Source organism: Dysidea avara, chromosome 1, assembly GCF_963678975.1.
Source record: "Dysidea avara chromosome 1, odDysAvar1.4, whole genome shotgun sequence".
Taxonomy (NCBI): domain Eukaryota; kingdom Metazoa; phylum Porifera; class Demospongiae; order Dictyoceratida; family Dysideidae; genus Dysidea; species Dysidea avara.
In genome coordinates, this window is record NC_089272.1 from 37,188,798 (window position 1) to 37,211,788 (window position 22,991).

At 38.6% G+C, this 22,991-nt stretch overlaps 2 long non-coding RNA genes across 8 annotated transcripts; both read right to left on the reverse strand.

Annotated features, from left to right (window-relative positions):
* Nucleotides 1-66: 66 nt before the first annotated feature.
* LOC136263561 (uncharacterized) lies at nucleotides 67-22,991 on the reverse strand. Of its 2 annotated transcripts, XR_010704703.1 has the most exons (6): nucleotides 22,925-22,991; nucleotides 18,113-18,277; nucleotides 9,550-9,604; nucleotides 9,410-9,494; nucleotides 9,220-9,357; nucleotides 67-329 (listed from the first exon to the last, which is right to left on the reverse strand). It is a non-coding gene; the product is annotated as an uncharacterized lncRNA (long non-coding RNA). The 2 variants fall into 2 exon arrangements; XR_010704698.1 differs by lacking the exon at nucleotides 22,925-22,991 and having other exon boundaries at nucleotides 18,113-19,686.
* LOC136263547 (uncharacterized) lies at nucleotides 3,750-5,295 on the reverse strand. 6 transcript variants are annotated; one of them, XR_010704696.1, is made up of 7 exons: nucleotides 5,075-5,295; nucleotides 4,956-5,022; nucleotides 4,797-4,908; nucleotides 4,655-4,748; nucleotides 4,366-4,605; nucleotides 4,137-4,310; nucleotides 3,750-4,080 (listed from the first exon to the last, which is right to left on the reverse strand). It is a non-coding gene; the product is annotated as an uncharacterized lncRNA (long non-coding RNA). The 6 variants fall into 6 exon arrangements; XR_010704690.1 differs by having other exon boundaries at nucleotides 4,137-4,195; nucleotides 4,250-4,310; nucleotides 4,956-5,294; XR_010704689.1 differs by having other exon boundaries at nucleotides 4,137-4,195; nucleotides 4,256-4,310; nucleotides 4,956-5,293.

Genomic DNA, 22,991 nt, shown 5'->3' on the forward strand with positions numbered 1-22,991 from the left:
CACTAAGTGAGATTTTCATCAACATTATGTACTCTCAAGAGTAAATATTTAATGAGGAACAGAATGCTTTATAAAAGAATCATGTAATAATGATGAACTTTACTGCTAAGCTATACTTATAGGTTTGTACAGTAAGTGGTAAGTCACAGTAAATGTCGCAGTGTCCTTCAGTAGAGATGACTCCAACAGCTCCAGTTTCTTTGGATCTATACTTTTAGTGTCCGGCAAGTAGTGGTGGCATTTGTGTAACCTAATCCTACTCCATAAGATGGATCAGCTTGGCACATACGTACATCAGTCTTCCAAATCATACGTGTCTTGTAAGGGACCTACATACAAAACACACAAAATGATGTCTTGTGTGCTTGAATGTAAAATTAGTATGTTACAAATTTTACAGTAGACAGTGGGTCATGTTAGAAGTTGTACATACATCATGTAGGCATTGTATTATAATGGACAGGAATGGTCTTCCTTACTAAAATCCACAAAACCTGTGTCACACAACATGAAGTGTTCAAATAAGAGGTTTGTTCAGCACATTTACTTACATACAAAACTCTGTTAAACTACTCTAATAGAGCATACACTAAGGCTGTAATTTGTTGACACATGCTCCAATAATATAATTACTAGTATATTAAAAATAACTTACTCTAAAAATAAAGTAGGGATCCAAGTGATAAAAAGTAGTGAAACAAGAGATGAATGGTGGTATTGCAGCATAGCTCGGTGGGAAATCCCTACATTGGCATGTTATAACAATAGACCTTTTTGTTTAAGGCAGTGGAATGTTGTGTGATAACATAATTGGTCTATGACATGGCTTCTGGAGTGCAATGTTACCTTCAATGACTAATACATTAACATTGATATTGGCAGTGTTTATACCAGTACAGCTGCCGTATATATCGCTACAGTAACAATTTCGTATGAATGGGTAAGCGTTGGTGAGTGGTGGATTATTACTTTCAGTGCTAATCTGCGAGTAATTAGTGAGATTATCAAGTTGAAGCTGTCTTAGCTTTATTGCCATGTTAGATGAATGCTAGTCCTGTATCATTCACTGAAACAGCATGAAAGGAGAGTAGTGTATACAGGTAGCCCAGCAATGTAGCAGATCAACAGCATGGCACTCACAAGCTATCCAAGAGCTACAAAAGTGTCAAATAAATTCCCAGCAGTGCGTAGATTCCTAGCATCACTGCCAGCTATTTTTACTTTCTTTAGCCTCTCTAGTACACTGGTTTCTCTATACAATAACTACCATCAAAGTTTGGGAACACTGCACTGGTCTAACGGCACCTTCACCATTGCTCCAGGTATGTCGGCACTATAAGACCACTATTTTCTGTTGTTGCTATCCTTAGCTTGGCTTAAATGGTTGTTAGTGGCGAAAATGGTGGTGAACTATCATTAGCACTAGAATTATCACCAGTGGCTTCGTTAACTACAGCACTAAATGAAGAGATTAAGTACATGAACAGCTGTATAGACAACTTCTGCAACTCGAAGATAACGCAATGAGACAAAGTTATTCCTGAGAGAGGAAAACCACATCTAACATCTAAAGAAACTTGGGAAGCATATACGGTAGTATGAAAGTTTTAGCTTTAAAAAAATGTGTTTTTGTACAGGAGTCAATTGGAACCACGAGTTGTGGTTAACAATATTGCACTCCGGAAAAGTGAAGGAAGTAGTTATTACTAATGACATTTTTGGTTAGTTAAATGAAAAGGCCTATTATTTTGCTCAATGCCAAAGTAGGGATTTTCCCATCAAGGTTATCAGAGAAGCTGAAAATCTGCGTATTTTGCATGGTGCAGAATGGAATAGTGTGCAAACACAGTTCACAGCTACTTGTGAAGGAAAGACTAGTTAAAGATCATAATAGAACAATATTCTAACAGAACGTTCACAAATGCATTAGTACTCTAATAGAGCAGCCAAGACAAAATAAGCATAATTGTACACAACTCAGCATAACAGTGTAAATTTTGGAGCAATGCTCAAAAGCATAATTGGCTCAGGTCTACTATGGAGACCTTGAATACAATTTCTCTTTTCGATTGTTGCAGAGCTGCCATTTGCACTCCACTTTGTACGGTACACTTTACATTACATGATGATGTCTCCATATACTAATATCAAGCCACTGGGTTCACCACACTATTAAATTGCATATACGTAGGAAAAGCTTTTGACCGGCACCTAGTTTTCAATGAAACCCATCAAAGTTGCTCAATACAAATCCTATGAGCTATGTCATACCCAAGCTTTTGATGAGCCTTGACAACAAACAACTTGCAATGAAAGTTTAAATGAGTTGAGAGGCTGAGGTGTAAAATTCGTAATGTTGCAAGTGCTGTGTCATGTGTTTAAACCAATGGGTCTCCTGAAATCTCAGGAATCTCTTTCCCTGGCTAATTAATTAGGCCCCTACTCTACGATAAAACTCAAACACACACACACACAAACACACGTACAACATGTGACTAAAGCAAGAGAGTAACAACATGGCAAGTCTATATGATCATCTTCAAATTTCTGAGTTTTATTTCGTAGGTGGTAGGCAGGTAGCTTTTCAATACACATAATTATTAATGATGTGTGTATTTCCTGTAAATAAGAACAGATGCCTCGACTGAGTTGACTACCCAGTACCCAATCTTAAAATACAATATACAGGCTACACACATGCATGATAGGCACGCGTATGCACACACACACACACACACACACACACACACACTCAAAGCAAAGCAAAACCTCCGATAGCCATGCAAAACATAGCTATTGTCGCCCAGTGAACCAGCACTGGGATGCCTGTACACCACTCAGGCACTTGAGCCTTGTGCAGGAAAATCCTCCTGGGGCAGGGCTAGTAACCCATAGGAGGACTGTCCAGGACTGGAACCTAAAGTTCCACAACGACTCCAACATCACTAAGTGAGACAAGGACAGTTCGGCATTTGCTTCCCCAGTTTACACCAAGTACCCATTGATGTTACAGCTGGGTGGGCTGCTTCCCCAGTTGACACCAGGCCACCGGGTCCCCATTTAAACAGCTGGGTAGACTGCAGCAATGTGAGTAAAGTTTCTTGCTCAAGGAAACAACAACACCCTCAACCGGGAATCGAACCTGGGACGTTTTGATTACCAGGCTGATGTCGTAATCACTTGGCTATGCTGCCTCTCTCACACACACACACACACACACACACACACACACACACACACACACACACACACACACACACACACACACACACACACACACACACACACACACACACACACACACACACACACACACACACTAGTGGTGTGCGATATAGGATATTTTCCTATCACAATTATTGCACAAATATATCACAGTACGATATATATCACGATATACAACAACTCATCACTCATCTAGTGTATTTACACTGACCTTTGTAACACTGATGTACTATAGTACGTTCGCGTTGAGCTGAACCCTCAAAAACGATTAATAACTTACGATTGCTACATCGCATGGGGCTCCTGTATAGCTCGATACGTAGCGCTTCTCGATCCGCTAAAAATATATTAAAAGCGCTTCATTCGAATGTAAGACACTCCCGTTATGGCACTGTAAAGTTTCGCCATACATTTTCAATGGGGAAGCCTCTAAAGCGCGGCCCTTTGATGGTCGTGTTGACACATGTTTGTGGCGAAGCCAGACGTCACATTCCCGCCCTCAACACGCATGATTTCACCATCCCTTATGTAAGAGGCTGTAATACACTTTTACAAGAAAAATAAAACAGATTTTGTGTGTGTAAAACAGCTTATATTCAGGTAAAACATTCTTCAGCCTCAAAACAGAAAAAAACCAAATTATAACAGTTCAAAATCCGTTATGTAGCATTGGTGTTCCTGCAAGTGAGCCAAACAACATGTATTTTACTTCACATTATTCACCACAGCTGACTATCGTCTTCTGTTCCCATTTAGTCAATTTGTCATTTTAATACTTTTCTCATCACTTCGCCACACATGTACACAGTTTTTCCAGCCAGCATTTTGTTTTTGAAGTTACATTCCCAAAAAACTCTAAAAGTTTCAACAAATGAAATAATACTGTTTGTATGAATTTGGGCTGATAGTACCTGTAGTGACTTCCAAACACTCCTGCACTGATTAAATATACAAGGGATGGTATGTTCAACTTCGGATAGCACAATAAAGCAATGATATTTTTTATTAAAGTGCACACACTTACACGTACTTCATCTGTATTTTTATGTACTTCACAGAGTTTAATCCCAGCTACCTGATGACTCCTGGGGAACAAAATCAAGTTATAACACCAATGCTGCAAATATCAAACAATCTTACATCAGATGAAGTAAGCCCAGAAGAAGACTTGGACCCGCTGCTGCTAGTGGACAATTCATTAATACCACCATCACCATCTTCACTATCACTGCCGATTTGGATGAGGAATTGCTCTAGAAGTTCTTCATTACCCAAGTCTCATCCAAATACACAACTGGTCTTCCTTCAGTTCTGTTGCACCTCGTTCGTCTTTAATATTTATGATACTGATGGATTGTGCAGGGCTGCTCATAGCATACCCTGCACATACGTGTAGTGAAATTAAAGCACAAACAGTTTCAATGCTAACCTCTTGTCATTAATCGTCTTGTACTTAAATCCCATATCACTCTTTAAAGCAATGTTCTACCCCCAGAGAAAACACCATCATTCTTAAGTTTGGCCTAAGACGGAGTAAGTGACAAAGTTCCAGGTTTCAAAATTTAACTTACCAAAATCTTTCAGAGCAATAGATTTCCTCCCTTCCGTACAATGAATGGATCTTGTCTGATAGTATCTGGGTTAAAACTGTCTGTATCAACAAGGACTCGTGAACATTTGTACCTGACGATTACAGAATTGAGCGGGCTTGTGCAAAGTGCATTTTGTACCTTTTTCTTGGCGTAAATAAATCGCCTTTCTAGCGGTGCTCCATTCTAATGGATGTCCTTGAAATCCCTGCGTGGCGTAATGTATGCCAAAACCCAGCAAAGAAGGCATGATACAATACCGGTGGCCTTCGAGATTCTCTCCGTGATGTTGATAGAAATTTTACATTTCTTCGCTTCTTGCTTAAAGTACTCCCATAGTTTCATAAGTAGATACTTCGTTTGGCTGTTTAACGTCTTCCCAAAAGGATTTCGCTCCGCACTCGCTGACGGTACACTGGACGCCATATTCTCAACAATTAAGTGCGCGCCCGTAACATGGGCTTACGAATAAATGCGTCATAAACATTATGTTTAAAGTCTTTGAACTTGTATGGCTTCTTAATCAACAACTCAGGATTCAGCTCAACGCGAACGTACTATAGAAGTACAATACAACATGGTACATGACTAACATACAAAATTGCAAGCTCTTTTATCAAAAAAAGTACAGTGTACAATGACATCTTGGGTACATTATTCTCTAATTATAGTTAAAATCTATACCTATGCTTATATCACGATATAAAGATTCTATATCATATCACAATATAAAAATTTTTATCACGACATTTCGATATATATCACATATCGCACATCACTACACCACATGCACACGCATGCACACAGTATACAAGGTCCAGTAACTGTATTTACTTGGTTAAACGCTACAATGCTTATTACCATAGTTCATATGACAACTATTCAAACTCAACCACTACCTGATGTTTGAAGTTTGAACATGATCAACAGCCAAAAAAGAAATAATTTAAATAATACATTCATAGCAGCTTATCAGAAATGTTTCAGATCTTACACCAAGGCCACTTTTGGGCCTAACCAATACTGCTATTGCACTAAAAAGCTTTTGTGTGGCTGGTTTCAGGTCAACATTTTTTAAGAGAGTGCAAACCTCCATAATCCCTACTATACAGTACTACTGTGCTGTATGACACTTCAACTAGTTCAAACAATACAGTGTAACTCCTGAAAATAGATGCTACAATGTGTATGTGAGCACACAACTCAAATACACACAATATTGGCTGGGACATCACAATGAACAGAAGCCCATAAGTGCCGCAAGGAACCACAGTATGTACAATGCATGCTTCATGGACTTACATGCATCCTCCTTTGTGTCCTATTCATCTTTGCTGACAGTGCATGGCAAGAATCCACCACAATACATAAAAATTGCACACTTGATTCTACTGCCATAATGCAAGTATGGATAGCTCAGCCACTACAGTGTTACATTCACCTATTATAAGGTACTAATATACTAGAAGGACGAGAGCGCAGCTGGTCTGGATTCTGAAATTATGATAAAATCTCACTTTTAGCTGGAGCACTCACGAAGGGTGATGTTTATTCATGTTTACCATTGTGTTAAAAAATTTTCTGACACAATTATGAAGAAAGAAAGCAGTTTCTCCTCACCATACCAACTTACAGGTCGACTTGTTTCGAAAATGAGTGGGCAATGCTCAAAATAATGAAAAAGATATGTACTGCAGTGACTGCAGATCAAAACAAAATTTGCCCTGCAGTTGCTGACTATTGATCTGCGGTGCTACATTTTCGACTGTGCATATTGAGGGATGTAGACAGGATTGCATAACCAGTGTGCGTAGATGCTAAGCTAGGGGGTCTGGAGGCATGCTGAATCTGAGAGTTACTTCAGCAGAATACTGCAAATATTTGCTTGACACTATTATGACACATTAATACACTGCTAAGTGATATTTCACATGCTAGGCAGTAACTGCCAACCATAGCAAATATTGGTCAGTTGTAGGAGGGATTTGAACCAGAGGAGGTTGGACACGATACAAGCGCTTCTGAAATTTATTACTGTTAATTGCATATTTCTAATGGAGTAAGTGATAGAAGAAATGTTTAACAATATCCACACCACGTTACCTTGTGCTCCTTAAGATGAACAGCAAATTCTTATTGCAAGGCGGGTGTGCGAGTTTGTAATTCTCTTTTCGATTCTCTGTGAGGCCAAACTAGCGGCATCCGCTCTTCTTTTTCAATACTCTGAGAGGCTTTGTTAGCATGTACATTGCTATCTTCGGCAATTATTGTGCTTAAATACACGTACATAAGGCATCCCTATAGTATTACACATGGATTCCACCCAGCAAACACTTACACACGTGATCCCTGTAGATTTCAAGAGTAATTTACGTGCCTGGAGTAGTGGGGTTGAATGGGGTTGACCGGCTGAATAGACTAAACTTGAAGTGCACTCTCGAATGGTATTTGTGAAAACTTCCGTGAATGCTTGGTTAAACTTTCAATACAAAATGTATGCGCTCATGTGTGCGTGTCTAACCTCCTCTGGATTTGAACGGAAAACTGCAGACTGCCGACTGTTATTTTGAGCTCTGAGTGGGCAAATAGACACTATTTTCACCATGCACACAGAAATCAAACAGGCGATTATCAACACTGATGTAGTTTGGCTGTAAATCACCCTACAATAGCAAGACAATGAAACACACAATTTTCTTAGCACCTAGTTGTATAAATGCCACACGTTTCAGTTGAATGCTGCACCTGTGACGTACAGTTACACGCAACTGCTGTATCACGATACTGGGTAGTAGCAATAGTACTATTGAAATAGTGAAGTGGTCATTATGCTTCATTTTCAGCTATGTTCAACCTGTTACCGAATGAAGAACACTGAGAGAAGGACTTCTGCCATCAATCCAGTCACAATGGAAATCTCAGACTATTTCCAATACAAACATACAGCAGGGAAGTCATCACATGGTGCTACCGCAAATTGACGTCTACTTTTCCAGTCATATGGTAGGTGAGTACCTTAACTTCAACAATTAACCAGGCAAGTTTAAAACATTGTCCTTGCTTGGCAGATACGTATCTACAGTAATGCAACAATTTAGCCTTAGCTTGTGACAATAAGTTACTAGATATTTTTCCATAATTAGGGGCAGGTGTACTTACAGCCAGTTCAATTCTTATGTTACCATCACTTGTAAATAGTTAGTTCATTTCAACTGCCACAATAAATATGATTACTGCATTGTATGAGGGTAATCATAATCAAACCATAAATTTCAGTATGTGTATTACCAGGAGCTCATCGAGTCCGTAGGACGAGGGAGCATGTAACTCCGCATACTCACAACGTAAACAGCAAAATTCAAACATGGCGGACATTTCTTAACATAGTATATTCCTTATATAGTAAAAATTGGATCATAGGGTAAAGAATTACGTAATAATCATGCCACAAATATGCAGCACCTGGATTAATTCGTGAAAGAGATGGCAAGGAAGGAAATGTTGAGGAAAGGGCTTAACTAACGGAGTGAAATAGTGACAAGATGTTTTGGAGATTGCTAGGAAACATTCTTGCTTTATACCGTGTAATGTACTTGAAGTGGGCCGGCTATCAGTCCACGGCGGCAGCACAGATTATCTGCAGTAAATACTGAAGGAATCGAGTTTCATCGCTCACTGCTGGAGCAAGAAGACTACAGTATTGTGCCAGTGGTGATCGGTTTAGCGAGCATGCGCGGTATGTGTTTATCCTTATACAGTTACTGTTTAAATTACTATTAATAAATTGCGACGCCATGTTTGAATTTCACCATTTATGGAGTTACATGCTCCCTCGTCCTACGGACTTGATGAGCTCCTGGTATTACAAAGAGTATATAATGGAGAGGGAGAGTCTTGAACTGCGCTATAGGCTGTGAAAAATGAGCCTGTAAAGTAGCTCGCATATCTTCGTTTCTTCTCGTAAACCTGACTGCTGTTGACTGCTCAGATTTAACACCTTACAAGTTTTGATGGGTGGTCTGAATGGAATTGCAACAGCTGAAATTCCATCTAGACATGTCACTTTCGCTAGTAGAGCTGTCAAGGCAGGGGATGGCGACCATGATGAAATCTTGAATGAAATCTCGATCATGATGAAACCTCAATGTTTGCTTTCCACATTAGCTGCTGGTATCTTTCTCTTTGTATGGTGAGCTCTTCTGTGCGATGTGCCATACTTTTCTCGAGTACTGCACACCGTTCTTTCACTCAAAATGTGCCCACTGCACTTCTAATCAGCCACCAACCAACACAAATCGCTGAGTCATTTGAATGATGCCATAGGACTTTACGGGCTCATTTTTCACACCGTATAGAAAAGTTCGACACATTCCCTTCCCCATTATATACTCTTGGTATTACGTACCTCATTTTCAACTACACTGTAGATGTTCCTCACAACCAGTACCTGTGGCCAGCCATCATGATGACATGATTCACACAATCTGTGCCAGTTTGAGCACTAATCATCACTGGCTAGAGGCAAGACTAAAATTTGGAGACACTGGGGATGTAATACAAACTTATAGCATGTACATTAGTAGCATATCACTTACTTAAATGTTTCTCTGTTTCTTAGTTTCACTGTGGGTTGTTCCCATTAGAGCTTCTCCAATAGTTCTAGTCACTTCCAGCTGAAAGCTTTGTTGGAGGATTTTTATAATTAGTAGTGTTAAAATATAGCAGGAGTACTCACCTTTAAGCAAAACTTCCCAAAACTTAAAAGAAGCAGGTATTATGAGATGTTTAACCTACAGCATGATAAAATATACCAGTAAAGCACAAAACCTCACAACACTTCTTCAAGCATTGCATACACACATGTATGGTTTCATCAATACCTCACCATGTCAGTATTATAGTCTAGCTTGTTAATAACAAGCACCATCTGCCAAACATTTAGTAGCGCTGTGAAGTCCTTTAAATGCCAAAACTCTTTATCAAAAAAGCGCTTTGATAGGGACAAGAACAAGTGAGTCATGAGGCTTTAAAAGTATCCCATACATTTAGTATAGATAATTCAGGCATGCAAACTTGTTAAAACAACATGAAAACATGTTTGTTCCAGTACAAAACCATTGGGAGTGAACATGTGTTCACTTCTTTGATATTACTATATTTGGCGGGGCTCAGGTGAACACGTACTGACTATAGCAATACACATAATAAGTTACTGAAGTCACATTAAGCCCTAGTAATGAAGTTAACAATTCAAACAAATAAACAATTGATTCATAAACATTTCAGTGTACTAAATAATTCATCAGCCAATATAAACAGTCCCCACAGGAAAAGAGTGAATTGGAGATGAATAAAAATCCATATGCTGAAAGCAGCAAGTAGTTTAAAATGTCAATACTACTAGCCAGGTCTCTATATAAGTGTTAGTGATAACCAGGGACAGAGAAATAGGGTAGGGGGGCAACTCCCCTTCACTTTGAAAAGTGGATGGGGCAGTTCCTCCTCACTTTTCCCAATACCCAGTAACTATAGAGTAAAGCAACTATTGTACTACGGCATTATAAAGTTAACACTGTATACACACCTGATACAAGAGAACAGAATTAATCAGATATCCGGTGCTAAAGTAGTTGTTCTAATGTGACCGTGTGACACACTTGTCCAGTATGTCCTGTCATTGCAGTAGCCATAATCAGTAGCAACTACATTAATCAATCTGGTAACCATCGTCTGATAGTCAAGGAACGTGTTAGTTCCTTGTATGCATACAATGGTTCTATATAGAGCTGCACGATATTGAAACTTTTCATGGACATTATATTATCAACCATATATCACGATATTACTAAATATCATGATATCAGTGTTTAAATTTGAACCAACAATGAGTTAATGTACCAGTGACATGATATAAAGTGATTGATAAAAATAACTACAATGCTAGGATACAAAGTAAAAGCAATAAACTATGGTTTTGCTGTAGAAAACTACACATTACAAACTACACCTATTGCAAAACTCACTGGAGACAATCAGGGAGACCGAGATCTCTAATAAAGCAGTCACAGTTACATGTACACGTATAACTTAGCTTTGCTATAGCAAAAAAGTTGACGAACTAGTACAAAAATAATTAAATTTAAGGGTTCTAGTGATAAAAGCAGAGAAATATGAATGATAGTAGCAATTACAACATAGCTATGTGGGAAAATCCCTACTTCGGCATTGAACAGATGATAGTAACATGTCAGTGTAGGGATTTTCCCACATAACTGTTTTTAATAGCTACCATCATTCACATATCTTGTTTCTCTGCTTTTTATCATTGGGAAAATGCAAAATTTCCCAACTACATAACAATATTGACAGCTATTGTTATACAGGATTCTGATGCCATTGCTATATAGTTGTCACATTATTGAATGACACGTTATTAATTGAGATGTTATTATAGCACTTCATACTTTTATTACTCAATGGCATATCCATGTATTAGTGGTGTGCAATATCAGGATTTTTATTAAACCAGGCGCACGCCTGGTTTACTGAAATTGTTTTCGTAAAAGTGTGTGTGTGTACCTATCTATCTACCTATCTACCTATCTACCTATGTTTGTCCGTACGCACCCACGTGAGCAAAATCGTTTAATAACGGTCAAAGCAGCTTTTACGTAAGAAGTAAAAGTGAAATGAAGTCTGTATTAAACTTCTGCACAGGTGAACTTTGCTCTGAGGTGGTTTCTTTTCGGCGGACTGAAATACGGGTGTGGTGACTTTCCTCAGACTACCTTCCCCTTGAGGTTTTCAGGCATTTATCAACTGAAAAACAACGGTGCAGGCCTCGTACACTGCCAGGAATAGCCTATCGCTTCGAGTTGAAAGGGGGCGTATCCCTTACTTACGCGAACGAAAATGAAGAGCAGCTTTGAGGCTTTGTCGAGAGAATTTGTGGGAAAAAACACGTTAGTCACACTATAAAACAGTTTAGAAGATAGTTTTGTGTGTAATATGTTGGTAAAAGCGGTTTATTTAACAAACACTTCCTTAGCAGTGCATAGCAACGTAATTAAACGAATTACGAATATTTCATGAATTACGAATATTTCATGAATTACGAAATACGAGAAATAGCTAATTATATTATTGCACAACCCAAACTACCCTATTGCAAAGTAGTAATACATAGTTGGTTAATTCATAGTAGTATATACTGTTTATAGTTATTCCAGATGAGTTAGCTAGCTGCATGGCGCCTGGTTTTTAGAAGTAGCACAACATCAACTTGTTTCGATATGTTATCGATACGATATTGGGGTAAATATCGAAATTTCGATACGATTTTCGATAATTTTTAATTGTGTGTGTGGTGTAATTGCGTGGGCGGCCGATACTTATAAATATGCTTGAAATACACTTTACACACAAACTATTGCATAAAACTAATAATAAGCCTAGGAAACTGGTAGACAAGTTTTTAAAGTGGCTAGATAGTACAGAACCAACCTTCATTTCTAGCGTGATTGCGCGATCACACACTAAATGCTGTAGATTTATCGAAATATTCTTCGATATTTCGATAATTATCGCAAAATATTACCTTTTCGATAAATATCGAAATCTGCTAAAGCAGTATCGAAAATCGATACGATAACGATATCGACAAAATTATCGCGAAATCGATATTTTTTCGATATATCGCACATCACTACCATGTATGTATACATAAAAGTTGGGACATCTCTACACTCTACACTGTACTTGTATTTACTTTAATAAGTAACAATTAAAAGCATAACCTGTATAACATGATAGTCTCACATCTTGTTTAATGTAATGTAATGTAGTATTCATACTTCTGAAGACTGAAGTTTGTTTTGTGTGCCAGTAAACAACAAGTGGACTACTGGTATACAAGCAAATGTGCAACTATTGTATGAATGAGAAAATCCATGACTACAAGTAAAGTTTGTTTCTTACTTACAGTAAATGGAATACTATTTTGCTGAAACACCATCGCTCTATCTACGTATATCTTGCCACCAAGCAATGTAGTTTCAGCAAGGTTGATAATGCTGAGATACAATATAGCTATTCAGATATGAGGATGGTAGACAGTTTAATCGAGCACCAATATTGTACTGTACTGTACTGTAAATTAGGATCATATAGGTTTGAAATTTTTGGCCAAAAATATTACCAGCTTCACAATGGACTTATCTGCAATGACGTCAAAGCACAAACTGATAGTGTGGGCACTTTTGTACAGAGGGTATTGGGAGAGATGGTGGTTCGCTATGTTAACGTTTACATACTGCAGCAAGGGGCAAGGTGAGGGATACATACTTAATTACAAGACAGATGCGCATGGTTTTGCGTCGATAGCAAACTTAAGTCTGGTTTCATCTGGTGGGACTATTTTGCATCACCACATCATGCTAACTAGTCTTTCACCTTTATTATCCAATAGTTTCATGTCGTGAAATGCACAAACAAAGCTCATTTTAGTGATTATGCACGAAGTTCCCACACTAAACACGGCCATTTTGTCAATTATGATGTCATTGTGGATAAGGTCCATACCTTCTGGCAAGTACAACCAAGCCCAAAAGTGCCTTCAGTATGACCCTAAATAGATTGCTACATTTTTTTTTATTCAATGGATTTTTTCTCTTACTTGCCTACCTAATGCCTTCAGACAAGCATAACTCGATAATGGATAGGCTACTGTCTTGATTTTTTCACTGTTCGACATCACTTCAGCTTGACTGGTGTCTTTTGGCATACTGCAGTTTGAACAATACACTTGTCATGGACTTACTGTACCTTTATCTTAGCTCCTTTGTGTCCCATCCCCCTTTGCTGACAGCCCAAGGTGTCGATTCACAGTAGTGTGTGATGGCTTACAAATGTAATTGTCCATATTTTCCATGATGACTGGATTGGTATTTGATTGCAGGGATACTTCTTCTACTGTTCTTTGTTTGCAATGCTGTGTAATGGACTGAGTATAGTTGAAAAAGAAGTATAATGGCCACTTCACTTTAGAGTCAGTGATTGATAGTTGGGGCACACGTTCAGACGAAAACATCAACTCTAGTACCATCCTTTATTTTGATATGGTATGTGCAGGTTCGTCAGTCAAAATTATGTTACAAAAAGTAACAAACAAGATTGATTTATACTTACAGTTATTATAAACATGCTGCCACATAATTATACGACATATCAACCTACCAGAATTGCAATATAGTATGTTTTATTAGAATACAGTACTACCTTACTGTATGATAGTAAATGCATTCGCTACATACACCTGTAGCTATGGTAACACTGGAATCACCTCAACTTCAAACATGTAATCTATACAGGCTATGTCAGCAGATTTGCAGTATAAAATGCTCACAATTTACACTACATACCATAAGAGACCTACAGACCATAAGAGACCAATCCTAGTGCAACGGTTCAGACCTTCAAGATGGCAAGCTCAGCTCAGTTGTTAATCTGCTGCATTATGGCTCTTGCAAATGCTACTCAAGCTTATGTGAGTTACTATAATTGTCACTAGTAATAACTAACATACTCTTACAGAAGCAATTCTTGTCAGCTGACAGTGTTGGGAGTAACGCGTTACGTAATATTATTACTTTTGTGGTAACTAAGTAATATAACGAAATACGCTATAAAAACAGGTACATATAACTCAAGTTACTTTACTTACAAATATAACGCGTTACCTAAGTAATATAGTTACTGTAACGAGTCTAATATTACGTAATATTATTACTACAAGTAAGAAGTTACTAATCTCGTTAGTTATCCTCTGAGTAACGTCTAGCCACAACGAAGTAATGAAGCCTACTAAATGAAGCTTATTCACCAGCTTCTTACTTATAACCAAGATTTGCACATTGTCCAACAACGCAATCATGTCACGTGTTAAAGTGGTAGCTTCACACGTGACAGCTTAAGGCTGTGGATATAAAGTAATATAATATGTAATATTATTATAGTTACTTTATTTTATGAGTAATATGTAACTGTAACTAAATAGTTCAGTTGCAAGTAATATGTAATATGTAACTAGTTACTTTTACAAAGTAACTTGCCCAACACTGTCAGCTGACTACCTGTACTCACATGGAAACCTTGCACCCAACTACGAGCTGGTACCACAAACGTCAATTCAATGCAAATTCAGGAGTGTCTGGCAAAAACTACTCAGTGTTTCACTGCTTCCTGCTGGGTACACCTCAGCTGGTATGCACATCATTGCTGAAGTGAAGTTGGGTATTGACTCATCGTATGCCAACACTCATGACAGTGATTTCTATCTGGTTCTTTCTGATGGATACAATTCTACTGGATATACTGTGCAAGATCGTATGAACTATGAAATGCCCTGCCGTCCCATGGAGGGTACATCTGGGAGTTCATTAAAAAATCGTAAATATAACGAACCTGGGCCACCAATAAATACGAACAATCCGGTCCCTCAAGTGTTTGACTTCTTCTTCAGTACAAAGCAGAAATGGGCCAGCTGCGTAACTACTACAGGCCTTAATTTAATTTTTAAGGTGCCGAGAACAAATGTCCTTATATATATACAAATGTACAGACATAGCATCAAATTGTACAGACATGAGCTAGAGGAGCACTTTATGTACACTGCTGGAATTGGAATAGGGAGTTTCCATTGAAAGTTGTGAGGTTAAACACAACCACATAGCTGCAACATATCACCAGGCTGTGGTCATTACAGCTGCTGGTGATAGCAGTACACAAAGGGGAGGTGACATTGGTAAATCCTTGGGTTGGGAAAATGTAGTATCTCCTAGCAACCAAGTGACAGTTATTGTTAGCACTACAAACAAACATGTACACATCAGCTTTTATGGTACCACTATTGGTTTTACAAGGACATGTGTGTCTGCCCAAAACTAATTATGTGCAGAAATTGTGCTATTTGTGTGGATTTTGTGTGGATTTTGTGTGGATTTTGTGTGGATTTTGTCCGTTGACTGCACGTTAATTTAAGGCCTGCTACTACTGCCTATGAAGGTAGCTACACTACCTCAGGTCATTACACACTAATGAATCACGAGCACACAATAGACTCTCCTTGGAAATTTACTCAGAAAACAATTTTGGAGAAGAGTACACCTTCAAGTACATTATGGTAGACATAAAGTGGACCACTGGGGACCTATGTCACTAACTGTATTAGCTACACATGCTAGCAGATAATGATGCATAGCATAGCTTTAACTGTTTACGTTAACCGTATTTTGCATTGTTCATTCTTTAATAAAAATAGTTTTCAGTGTCTCTAGTCATGTTACTAATAAATTGGTTGGATCAGGATTCAGGATCTGACGATAACTGATTAAAATTTTCCTTGAGGCTTTATAATCCCAGACCTACAAATGTAGAAGTGTATAAAAATGCACTTTCCTCTGGGAGCACTTCCCTAGACTTTGCCATATACACTGTAGATGGTAATAAGTAATCCCGGTAACTCTGTACACTAGCTTGTTAGCTTTCAGTAAATTCTATTTACATTCTTACATAGCATATATGTAGCTAAGAAATTTTGCTAAACCCTGTTAGATGAACCATTACAAACCTGTTTGTGTACAGCACACAAATTCAAATTTGCCCTACTCAAGGCCCCACTAAAAATATTTGAAATGGAAAACAATTCCATAACAAAGCCATTAACAGAGCTCTGCCCACACTGGTTGGCAGTGGTTCAAAGCAACCAGTACCTCTAGAAACCGACTGGTACCTTCTTAAATCTGACCAGTACAATTCTTACATATCACTACTGCACATGTAATATACTCTAATATAACACACAGCATATCAGTTCATGTTAACTTTAGGCCACCACTTAGGAATTCCTGGGCAGAACCCTACGCATGTACATAAAATCTTGGTTGATCAACTATTTACAATTATTTCTAGAACTGGGTGACACAATCTGTTTGTTACCATAGTCATGATCAAATCAACTACCGTCAGTGTGTCCAACTACACTGTACTACAGTATCATGCAACCGCAAGTAATGAACCATTGTACAAACCTTATATGGAACGTCAGTAAACTACAATTGTTATTCTTTGTGTAATGAACATGTCAACTATAATATACATGGACCGTCAGTAAATCATGGCTGTCGTTTTCCATGGCATGGCTTTTAACACTAACCAAATAAGGTAGTGTCTGTATGATTGTAATTTGTTGAATCACACACAATTCCAATATCTACAGTGCTTTATCACACACATGATCGACATATGAAACTTTCCACTAATGTGGAGCTCACTCAGGCTCACCCAAATAACAAAAACACGCATTGCTAGGAGTCTTCAGATAAGCAACCCTCAGGAATGAATATTCACCTCGTGATCATTCACATTACAGAGATTATTGTGTCATTGCTTTGGGTTGTTTACCAACTGAAAAAATCTAGCTTACCTACTGTGTACTAGTTACAACTATCTCAAACATGAACATCGTGATAAACATTGAACATGAACAACCACAATGAAACCTCAGTCTTTGGAATCGACTTAATGTTGGATAACTGAAATGCCCAACATGTACAGTACTTAAGTTATGAGTAATGTAATACACAAAAAATGTACTTGAACATTATTGTAATACAGTAGGCAAAGGAAGCACCTCATAGTTGGGGAGGAGGCCGACACTGTTAAGAATAAGATGCAAGCTAAGCATGTAAAGAGAGGGGTCTGGCTCCCAACTCCAGAAAAACAATTATGTGCTGAAATTGAATTTTTAGACATGACTTGAGATGCTAGCCACTACCCCCCACCTATACCCAAGCAATAATTCTGACTAAGCAATAACTATTGGCCGATGGTACAATCAAGCAGTCACTCATGAACACAAACACAGTACAGTAGCTAACACACATTTGTTTCACTTAGTGACACAATACAGAGCTTACAGCCAGTTACAGTAATGTGTTAGGAATATGGTAAATATCCTTCTGTAGGTCTGACATTGCTTTTAGTACTAAAAAAGGCTACAGCTGTACATACTTGATTTTATGTGTATGTGACAGAGACATCAACAACATGAACAACTAGTGGAGTAAGTGTGTGGGGACCAACTGGTATCTAAATACATATACAAAAAAACAAAAAAAAACACACACACACAGTTTTAAAAGAGATTTCTACTCTACTCTAATAAAACAACCACTTAAATTAGCATTCATTAAACACACGATAGATGGTTACTATGGTACAATTGTGTTATACTTTCTTACTTGACACAATGATTTGAAATCACTCTTCCCAACATTGTGATTGATTTAGACTTATTCACACCAGTGATGATCAGATCCTGTGAACAAACAAAAATCCAATTTGTTGTGATTCTGATCATGATGAAATGTGGTAGGGACACTCCCATGGGCTGTATAATCTATCTCCTAGCAACCAAGTGACAGAATAAACAAACCACCTAAGCAACTCCCTCCCTCCACCTCAGAGGAGGTTGGTCATGCGTCATCAAACATCTCAAGATCTCAAAGAAAAGTTCAACTCATTCAACCCCAACACCTCAGTATAAATATAAAGTATTCTAATGCGTGAATTAGTATTGATAAATTATGGCTCCCAGTGCCCTTCTTTCAGCCATGAAGCATGTTGTGTGGCTTTCTTAGCCAAGAAACAAAGGCTACATCTTGAATACTTCGTGTGGATGTGATGAAAAGGGTAGAAAATACCAACACCAATTTCATATGCCATTTATGGTTGTGCATTAACACGTGTCAATACATCATAGGACTATGACGCATGACCAACCTCCTCTGCCTCCACCTGTTCCTGTTTTCCTAGAATTCTACTCCTCCATTGTGTACGATGTATACTCCAAATTACAGTGAAGGATAAACAGTACTAGATGGTACCAGTCAATATTTTTTTGGTGGGAAACATACACTTTTGTGATGAGTCCCGTATAGCCATGTAGACTATATTAGTTTGGTACAGGAGGGACTTATTGGTTAGTATACACTCTAAGTAAAAGTAAAATGTCTGGCACATTTAGGTACCAAAACTATTCTGCAAAGCTGTACAAACTCATTTTGACTCCCAAGCAATACTTCACAGTTCTACATGTACTACAGGTATTCAGGTGTTATTGACTGATGTGAAGGTCATTACTACATGTACCATATAACGGGAATGATTCGCGGAAGAAAACATTCGTGTATTTCGCGATTTTAGGTGCATTCGTGAATGTTTTCTTGCAAAATTTTTCCTACAATTAAAAGTTTTTCTCATGGATCAGTTGATGTAGCATTCATGTAACGATTGCATAAGTGGCAAGGGATAGTCACTCCATACTGCCAATTGATGCGCTCGCGACCGGGATCAAGAAGTTTGATCACCAAAATATTGCCTTGATCACTAGATTTCATCTTTCCAAGAGCCTTGATTCTTGATCGTCAACCGTAAAAGCTTAGTAAATTCTCGTGTTGCCCAAAGTTAGCTTTCAAAGGTGCTTGATCGCCACTTTTGTAGCCGCCTTGATCACTTGATTCACTGCAAAAATACCCCTTGATCACTTGATTAAATCTTGATCCCGGTCGCAAGTGCATCAATTGGTGGTATGGAGGTGACTACCCCTTGAACGGGTAGTTACTTGCTACTCGCTAACCGGCATGCGTACGGTATAGCCAGTGAGGCGCAGGACCATGGCGTGTGATTCGAACAGAGATTCAAACTTCAGTGACAGTTTAAAAATCAGTGCTACTAAATGGAGCAAATATAGCTAATTGCAGCCCAGCGATTCTCTGTGCCGGAATAGCGTGTCTTAGCCTTGGTTTTATTGCCGCCCCCGGCAAGAGGCTATAGGCATGCCTATCATCCGCGCTCATTATCGTGAATGCCTACTTCTTCAGCGAAACAGCAAAGGAAAAAAATTTATTTGTTGTGGGCACGCACCCAACTTTATGAAGTAAATAACTTTATGAAGTAAATCGCGAACGTTTTCTCGCGAATGAGGAAATAGTAAATCATTCGCGAATGTTTTCTTCCGCGAACCATTCCCATTATACGGTATCTCATGTTGTTTACACTTATACTTTTATCCCTGACTTTTAAGCTGGGTGTATTAACAACTTTTTCATCATTAACATTGGTTGCCATATCTGCTTGTACACATGTGAGACTTATAGTGCGTTTACACTAGTAGCTCCAGCTCGGTACGGTACAGCACGGTACGGTACGTTTTGGTGCACATTTAGATTGGTAAGGAAATAACCATGCTGGGCAAGTTTATACATAAGTACATGATAGCTAAAGTATCGTCCTACGAGATGCCCTCACCGTTTTCAAGCTCGTTTCAAGCTGTTGTTGTACAATTTACCAGCAATCCGTTTGAGGGACAATATCAGCGGCTACCGCTCGATGGACAGCTCATTTCAAGTTGAACGTGGTAACTGGACTTTGTTTCACGTTTGGCCATGGTAGAAGCCATAGTACTTACGTACAGCAGCCAAGGATATAGCAAGGTTTGTTTCAATTTGTCTACCGTGCCGTGCCGTACCGAGCCAGCACAGTTGAAGTAGCAGGGCCAGGCGAGCCCGGCATGTAACAGTTCGGCTCGGATTGATACCCGTTTACACTAGCAAAATTAAGCGTACCGTGCCGTGCTGTGCCGTACCGCGCCCAACTGCTAGTGTAAATGCACTATTAGCCCAATGATTTGGGGTCCCTCAGAATAACTTTGGTAGTGGAAATGTACCAAATTTTGCTAATACTAAAAATGGGTGCATATACACTGAAGGCAATAATCCCATAGTTATTCTAAAACTGTACCCTCTGGATACGCTAACAAGACTACACACCATATATCCTTGGTGATCTCTACTATACTGTACTACAACCAAAACAATTTCTATATACAGCTGTATGATGTATACAGTGAGACCTGTGTATTAAAGACACCTTGGGACCAACCAAACTGTCCTGATTATCATGGTGTCCTTATTTTTCAGGTCAATTTACATGCTAAGGGATACTTTTGGGACCATTACCAAGTGTCCAGATTACACAGGTGTCCTCATTGTCAAGTGTCCTGACTAACAGGTTTCACCGTATATATACATTAGGATTTAAGCCACTGAAAAGTCAAATCCTGACAAGTTTGATTCTGGGTAAACAATAATCACATACACTGGCTAGCTGGCTGGTTATATGTTGTAAGTATAGAATTGTTTCATGGTTGTAATCTGAGATTACAAAACACGTGTTTAATTTACACAACAGTAGTTGCAAAAGCTACAAAGCTATTTTACTAGTCACCTGAACATGTAGAATATTTCTCCTGTCCCTTCTGTAACAAGACAGTCACAAACAGGTTGGCTACATACCAGGTGGATAAGTTGAATACTTTGTATGTGGCCACCATTGGGACCACACAACAGCTTCAATAACTTACATATGATGAGTGCAGCAAGGTGGTCACATTCAAGAGGTAGACACATTCACCGTACATACTATATAAAAATACTCAATTCATTAAATGCAGGTCATTTTAGGCCATTGTTATGTACCTGCTTTCCATCACCATACACATCAACTTTTAGACAACTACACTACATATAATAGATCACATTCTATAGGTCAATGACAAAAGGGAAGTGCTACCCACATATCAGAAGGGTAACTAAGGGGTTTGTTTTGTTATAAAGGGTGCATAGTTCTTGCACTTTTCAATTTTTATACTCCAATAAAGCAGTCCAGCACAACTTAGTATAACCACCCACACCTGCTACTGCATTTTTTTAATAGTCTGGCTTACTAGATGCAGTCACGATGTGCAAAGTGCAGATGGGTTGTGGGTGAGAATCTGTCACCTAAACCATAGATACTATACTAATAACACAGGATTGGAAGCTCCATTCGCGGACTCAATATAGCATGTACATTCCAAATAAGCACTCCTTGTAGTTTTGCGGACCTGCCTTTCAGTTGGTGAAGGCTACAAAAGTCTGTGATTATTTCGATACCAACTTAGCTAAGAGTAGTGAAGAACCAAGGTAAGTGTATAGGATGATATATGAGCTAGTATTTCTGTGCAATTAAGCTCAAATTGTCTTGTAGCACAACGTAAATTGGGGAACACTATGAAACTGTATTTTGGACTCTTTGTCAAGTCTTTGAAGACATACAGTAAAAACTAATGGAATTATATTAAAGTACAGACAATTCCAAATGGCTTGTGCCGCACGTTAGTACAGTTCAACACTATTTCCAGAAGATTTTTAGTGTTAACCAAATGAGAAATCACATAGTTTGTGTACCTGTTTCGGGTATTTCTAAGCGTCCTCCAGTAAATTGCTGGAATTATGGCAAAGCTAAGTGATTCGAGTGGGTTTAGTGTAACAACTACAGTTCTTTGTTTTATACAGACAAACTTACAGCTCATGGAACAAGAGCCAAATCCCGTCCTGTGATAATAGAGCATAGCAACGAAGATAGCAACATAACTAATGACATGACACAACCGGCAAATTAATTACTTCCGGTACAACGAGGAGTGCCGGCACGCGAAATGGAGCTTCCAATCCCGTATTATTAGTATAGTATCTATGCCTAAACCCATCCAAGCAGGGGGATCCACAATAACGATTCAGGTGATAAAACTATTATTCACTGTGCACAGGGTTTGGAGAATTGTAACTCCTCTATAGGTTGGCCATAGACACTTTTATAAACAAATTAACCTACAAAACAGTTTCTACCTTCCAAGGACAGGCAGGCCAATTTCTAATCCTTCTTTCTAGCACTGCGCCTCAGAGGTGTGTCCCCGTTAATATATTTCATGGGTCCTACACTAGGTAGTGTCTTGATTGTGTTTGAGAGTCCCTCGTGTATAGCTTTGTAAATCTGATAGGTTCACAATTTAAACCTCAACATATCATGAACTCCATTACACTTCATTGATACTTCCAGTTTTCACATACTGTCACATTAGCTGGGCAGTTTTTAATATCAGGCATATAACATAAACTCAAAATTTGCATTGAACAGCTTTTAATAGCTATCACTCGCACAACATAGAGTACCTGTGAAGTCTTCACACAGCTGATGAGCAGTAAGACAATCCAGACGGTTGAAGCACGTGCGCTAATT